This window comes from Erythranthe guttata, chromosome 7 (assembly GCF_056151865.1).
Source record: "Erythranthe guttata isolate IM_541 chromosome 7, IM_541, whole genome shotgun sequence".
Lineage (NCBI taxonomy): Eukaryota > Viridiplantae > Streptophyta > Magnoliopsida > Lamiales > Phrymaceae > Erythranthe > Erythranthe guttata.
The window spans coordinates 8,800,446-8,807,750 of record NC_142539.1 but is presented as its reverse complement, the minus strand read 5'-3'; the positions used below and the strand labels follow the sequence as shown (position 1 = coordinate 8,807,750).

Genomic DNA, 7,305 nt, shown 5'->3' with positions numbered 1-7,305 from the left:
GTCGCACTAACTCCTATAAAGAGACAAGAATACATAGATAAAGTTAACAGTGCCAGGAAAATGAAGAAGGTAATCAAGTTATTGGCGGATGACACGAATCACTGTGAAGAACTTATTCCATCCTCTTCAAATATGCCCTTGAATGAAAAATGATTAGTTTTGATAGAAAACAAATATGCAAATTTAACGACTAAGTGGCTTCTTAGAGCAAAAATGATTCCTCATCAACTTTTCGGAGGTAAAAAATATCTCTATAGTTTTTAAATTACATTGAAAATACAAATTCCATTTGTTTCAACCAAATTTATTGATTCAATATTTATTTTAATAGGTCAAACCATTTATAATCCCGTATGCTCAGAGATTCGTGAATTGAAAAAAGTACCTAATTGCATTCACTGCCATGCCATAAAATTTGAATAGGAGCCACCCACACTCTGTCGTGGCAATGGAAATGTTAGACTTGCTCCAATTCAAGTACCAAATGAATTGTACGATTTGTTTGTTTCTCAGTCCGAAGAGGCCATTAATTTTCGCCGAAATATCCGTAAACTAAATTCCATATTCTCCTTTACCTTATTCGGTGTGAAATTAGACAAAGAACTTTCTAGGCGTGGGGTTTACACCTTTCGAGCACAAGGCATGGTTTATCATGATCTTCCCGAACTATTTCCAAATGAAGCTGGCCCTGCTAATTTTCAGTTATATTTTGTTGAAACTGAGAAAGAGATCGAGTATAGGTTAATTTTTTTTAAAAATGCTGAATTGAAAGAAGCAATCATCAACAAAATTATGAACATTATGGATGCTAGCCCATATGCGAAAATTTTCAGAGCGTTAAAGGACTACCCTTCAATGGATGATGTTCATCTCCATATTTTAAAAGATGTGAACTTGGATCAACGAGTATATAATTCTCCAAAAGCGGAACAAGTTGCAGCTATTTGGTTAGAAGATAATATAACATCTGAATGAGATATTGTTGTTCATGCACATTCGGCCGAAGGCATAGAATAAAACATTATTACGGATGTTATGATAAGATGCAATACCCACTTGTTTTTCCAAGAGGAGATACAGGATGGCATCAAAATATTCCAAAAATAAGAACCCAAAGTATTGGTGATGCAGGCTAACCTACTGTATAAGAAGGTTCTATTTCTATTTACCTTCTCCATAATTTAAAAAATAATATCTACTCCATCTCATTTTATATATATATATATATATATATATATATATTGGATATTTAATAATATAGAGTGAAAACACGCAGCGCAATAACATAAAATAGAGAGGAGGAGTAGTGGAGAGGAGATAAAAATATGTTACTCACTCAATCAACACGAATATATATATATATAAACTCACTCAAGAACTTTCTTTTGATTCTCTCTAGAATACTTCTTGTTTTTTGACTTTCTCCAAATGAAAAACTACATAGCCTATTTGTAGGATTTTCCTAGCATGTATCTAAACAAATACATGAACAGATAATTAATAATATTCTTCCTCCATAGCATTATACATGAATCTCTCCAAAAGACACATTCATGTATTTTTCCACATTCATGAATTCTAGAACCTTCCATACTTTAAACTTGATTAATGAATCTAGCTTATTCATTTCCAACACGTCCCCCTAAGCTTGATTCACACATTCCAAGTTGACTACTCAACTTCTCCAACGATTCTCTCTTGAGGGGTTTCGTGAAGATATCGGCAATTTGATCTTCGGACTTCACGAACTTCACTTGAACTTCCTTCTTTGCAATGCACTCTCGGATGAAATGATATCGAGTATCAATATGTTTGCTTCGATCATGAAACACTGGATTTTTCGCTAGTGCAATCGCTGATTTGTTATCGACAAAAACTTGTGTCGAATCTTCTTGAACAAAATTGAGCTCCTTTAGTAAGCTCCTTAGCCATATTGCATGACATACACTCGATGTCGCGGCCACATATTCAGCTTCTACTTGACCTTTTCCCGTCAAAGCAGCTTGCATCTCGATAGCTAATATCTCATTGTGATTCACTAGCTTTTCATTGTGCTTCATTAACTTCTCGTTGTGATTCACTAGCTTCTCAATTTGTTCAGACAAAATCTTGAATTCAACTACGGCAGTTGATGCTAATTTATTAGCGTACGAACTTTCGATTTCAAGTTTCTTATTGCGTAGCTCTAGCTCCTTCTTTGACTCGGTTGCTTCAACTAATTGTTTTCTTTGTTCTTCAATCTCTCTTGCTTGAGCTTGTAGAGGCAACATATTATTTGACTCATTCACATTTCTAGTTGGTTGAATGAAGGTTCTCTGTTCGACAATACGAGAGATCACTTTTTGCAATTTGACATTGGTTTCTTGCAACTCCGTACATTCTGAGGTCTTTCGCTTGAGTTTCTCCTTAATTTTCCGATTATTTGCATCTTTAACCTCAAGTTCAAGGGACTTATGTTTTAACTGCTCCATTAATTCAGCTACTAGTGAGTCCTCCACTTTGTTACTTTAGTAAATGTGGTTGCTTGTACTAGAATCAAGATAACACAAGTTATCTTTTGCGTCTATCGATACCTCATAGGCCAAGAGGGATATCTCTGCAACTTCTTTTTCCATTGCTTCAACATAATGAGTCTTTTCATCATTTGACTCATTTCGACACTCCCAAGCATAGTGTCCGTATTTGTGACAATTGTAACATTCGCATATTTCTTGTCTTGACGTCGATTGAATCCTCCTCGTCCACGACCTTTTGTTGGTCGATTCTCTTTCTTCGTATCATCATTGTCGTACGAGGATTGTCCTTCACGACCTTTGCCACGACCACAACCACGTCCACGACCACGACCTCTACCTCTGCCTCGAAATCGTGCACCATCATATTTCGGTTGGTCGGCAAGGTTCGTCTTTGCTTGAAGGGCTTGTTCAACTTCGGGCCCTTTGTTTCGCCTCTTGATCTTCTCCTCATGGACTTGTAACTTGCCCAATACCCCGTTCACTTTAAGAATCTCAACATCGTTTGACACCTCAATTGCCACGACAATGTAGTCGAACTTAGGATCAAGGGATCAAAGTATTTTTTCGACCACTCTTCTCTCTTCCATTGTTTCACCATTTCTTTCAAGTTGGTTAACGATCAAAACCACCCTTGAGACGTAGTCGGAAACATCTTCGAAGTCTTTCATCTTCAAAGACTCGAACTCTCCACGAAGTGATTGGAGTCGTACCTTATTCACCTTATCAATGCCTTTGAAAGCATCGCTAAGAATATCCCACGCTTGCTTCGCCGTAGTAGCTTGAGAAATCTTCTCAAAGTTACTGTTGAGTGTAGATATTACACTCAATACGTTTACTTTACGTGGATCTTTTGTTTAGATTTAATTATATTTGTGCTTTAATTGATTGATTTTGTGTTTTATAGGTGAAAAACGAGAATTAGATGTCCATGAAGGAAAAAAGATTAAAAAGAAAGGAAAAAGTTGCAAATAAGGAAACAAATCAAATTGGAAGAAGGAATCTCGCCACAGCTTTGACAGTGTCCACCATTTCGAGAATATCTCTCTCATACGAACTCCGAATTAGGTGATTTTGACGGCATTGGAAAGCTAATTTCAAGGGCTACAATTCTTATTTACACAACATTCCGAAATTCGGACTCCAACATGGGACAAATCGACGAACAAATCCTGATGGGGAAAAGTGGCGGAACTTGATTCCTATTAGGTTTCCACTACTTCCTTATCAAGAAAAGCCTATAAAAGCAACAAGTCTCTACACCATAGGCACGAAATTTTACACCACAAAATGCGAAGAACGAAGATCAACGAAGACTCAAGCATAGTTTTTCTTATCTCTTTTATTTATTCTATTTTGTTTATCATAAGAATTACGAGTAGCTAAGCTTTTAATGTAGGATTTTGTTGGAACCCTATGTGGGGATGGTGAACCCGTTTTCTTGAGATTATGCAATTATGATTTTATGATTATTTCTTCTACTTGTTATGATTGTTAGTGCATGAACTTGATCAATTTATGTGCTTTATCTGTGATTATTGGGATTGACTCGACAGAGCTATTTTGATAATTAGACGGTAAGTATAAGAACCTTCAAGTAGTTTTCACCGGATGAGTGTGTCAATTGCATGTGGTGTCGTAGACAGACATATATCACCTTAGGTAGCCATTTACGAGACTTGTTAGTTAATGCTTTATTCATAATTTGTTTGCATAGACATATAGTGAACCGTTTATGAATAATAGACTCATAATACACGCGACAGCGGGTTATGAGTAAATTAGTGTCTCGGGTTAATAATCATGAATCATATATTTCATAATTGAGGGGTTTTGGGTGAGCAATTCTTGCATAGGGGGAAGATAAAATCCTAGGTCCGTTTTTATAGATATTTTCTCGTATTTATTTGCTTTCATAATTAATTTAATTGTTTAGTTGATTAAATTTGACAACCTTGCGTAAGGTGGATAAAAATCATAATTGTTAGAATTTGGTACTTAGGATTTGATAATTTGCGTATTCCCTATGGGATCGACATCCGACTCTCACGAGTCCACTTTTACTACTTGTTTGCGATACGTGCACTTGCGTGTTAGGTATTTAGCACCCAACAGTTACTATCATCTACACCGAGTTGGATGATGGATAGCGCTCTTTGATCTTTCACCTTGGCTTCTTTGGATGTCTTCTTTGGGCTTGGCTTAATGAAGCCAAATTCTCCGGTTCAACGTATTCTTCTTCAACGGCTTCCCAAACGTCTTGTCCACCAAGGAAAGTTTTCATTTGTAAGCTCCATCGATCATAGTTCTCTTTTGCAAGCTTTTGAAATGGGAAAGCTCCATTTGTGGTTGCCATCGATCTTTTCTATTAAGACGTGGCTCTGATACCACTTTGTTGGATCGATTTAATAATATAGAGTGAAAACACGCAGCGGAATAACTTAAAATAGAGAGGAGGAGTAGTGGAGAGGAGATAAAAATATGTTACTCACTCAATCAACACGAATATATATATAAACTCACTCAAGAACTCTCTTTTGATTCTCTCTAGAATACTTCTTGTTTTTTCACGTTCTCCAAATGAAAAACTACATAGACTATTTATAGGATTTTCCTAGCATGTATCTAAACAAATACATGAACACATAATTAATACTATTCTTCCTCCATAGCATTATACACGAATCTCTCCAAAACACACATTCATGTATTCTTCCACATTCATGAATTCTAGAACCTTCAATACTTTAAACTTGATTAATGAATCTAGCTTATTCATTTCCAACTATATATATATAATTGAATTTTATTTCACCGTTATTCAAAGAACTTGTCTATTCCAAAAACAAAATTAAAATAAATTGAGCATTATGCATAATTATATATTATATTACTCTTACCAAAAACATTACTTAGTCAAATTAATTATGGGTAATTACTTTGGTTTGTACAGATGATATAGACATCCATAATAGTTCTACAATGGCGACTTTTACCTCGGCTGATGACTTCCTTTCACAAGAACAACAAGGTACGTATATTAAATATTAAATACAAAATTATCATCACATAAAAATATTCATAACATAATTACTTATTACTTAATTCAAAAAAAATATTGATTCATTTATTCCATTATTTTTCTGTATAGGAATACGTGGTCAAAATATTAAAAAGGTCTCTTATTGGGAATACAATTTTTACAGGCTACAAATAAGAAAACTAAGACAATCGGCATTGCTTTTTGCAGGACGTCTACTACAAAAATATGTGGTTGACATTTACATAAAATTAGAGACCACAAGGTTAGATTACTGCCGACAAAGTCAAGCAAATTTGAGATCCAAGATATATAAAGAAATCATCAATAGTGTGCAAAGAGGAAAGACAAGAGGCGGTGAGGTCCGGAAAAGAATTGTTCTTCCACCATCCTTTATCGGGGGCTAAGAGACATGCGCCGCATATATCTTGATGCATTATCGTTAGTCCAAAGATTCGGAAAACCTGATTTTTTCCTTACAATGACCTGCAATCCGAATTGCAAAGAAATACAAGATAACCTGTATGATCGACCAGATTTAACAGCAAGGGTTTTCCGAGCAAAGTTGTGCAGGACTTGGAAGATCAACTATTTAAAAAAGAGATATTTGGGAAAGTGGCTGCTCATGTCCATGTAATTAAATTTTAGAAGAGGGGACTACCACATGCTCATATGCTGATAATATTGAAGTCTAAGTACAAATTTACAAGCCCAGACAACTATGATAAAATTGTAAGTGTCGAGCTACTAGATCCACAAAAATATCCTGCACTTCACAAGTTGGTTGTTAAGCATATGATGCATGGACCATGTGGGGAACTTAACAAGAAAAATTCTTGCATGGTGGATGATAAATGCAAATATCATGATCCACGTCCATACTGTGAGAATACATTACATGGAAATGATGGATATCCAATTTATATGAGGAGAAAAGATGGAATTAGTGTACAAGTTCGAAGGGCTCAATTGAATAACCAATGGGTAATACCTTTTAACCCATATCACTTGTCTAGGTACAATTGTCATATGAATATGGAGATATGTTTTGGGGTTCCAGCTGTGAAATATCTATACAAATATATATACAGAGGACATGATAGAGTGGCTGTAAACATCTCAGAAAATAGGGAGGAATCTCAAATTGATGAAATCAAAGAATTTATTTGGAGAATTTATGAATTCAATTTGAATGAAATATCTCCACCAGTGATTGATTTGCAGCTTCATCTACCTGACCAACATTTTGTGACTTATTGGGCAACTCAAGATTTAGAAAACGTTCTCAAATGGGATCATATATCTAGAACAATGCCTACCGAGTTTTTTTTTCTATGTGTACTAAAAGTGAGAAAGCAAGAAAGTATCTTTACAAAGAGTTCCCTGAACATTATGTGTGGGACAAAGAAAGTAAAAATCTTGGACAAAAAGGAAGAAAAGAGATGTCATAGGAAGACTACATGGGGCAAATCCTATGGAAAGAGAAATATATTATTTCAGATTGTTATTGAATCATGTCAGGGGACCCACATCCTTTCAAGATCTTTTAATTGTGCATAAGAGACAATGCTCTACATTCAAAGAGGCAGTCCAAAAAAGAGGATTACTAGAGTCTGATACGATTATTATTGAATGTTTAAGTGAAGCCATCTCTTTCCAAATGACACCTGAATTGTGAAGATTATTTGCCACAATATTGGTTTATTGTGCGCCAATAGATGTGCGAACTCTTTGGGACACATACTTTGAACC

At 35.3% G+C, this 7,305-nt stretch overlaps 1 pseudogene; it reads left to right on the top strand.

The window, feature by feature from the left end:
- The first annotated feature begins 213 nt into the window (after positions 1 to 213).
- On the top strand, positions 214 to 6,059 carry LOC148769154 (uncharacterized; annotated as a pseudogene).
- Positions 6,060 to 7,305: the final 1,246 nt, after the last annotated feature.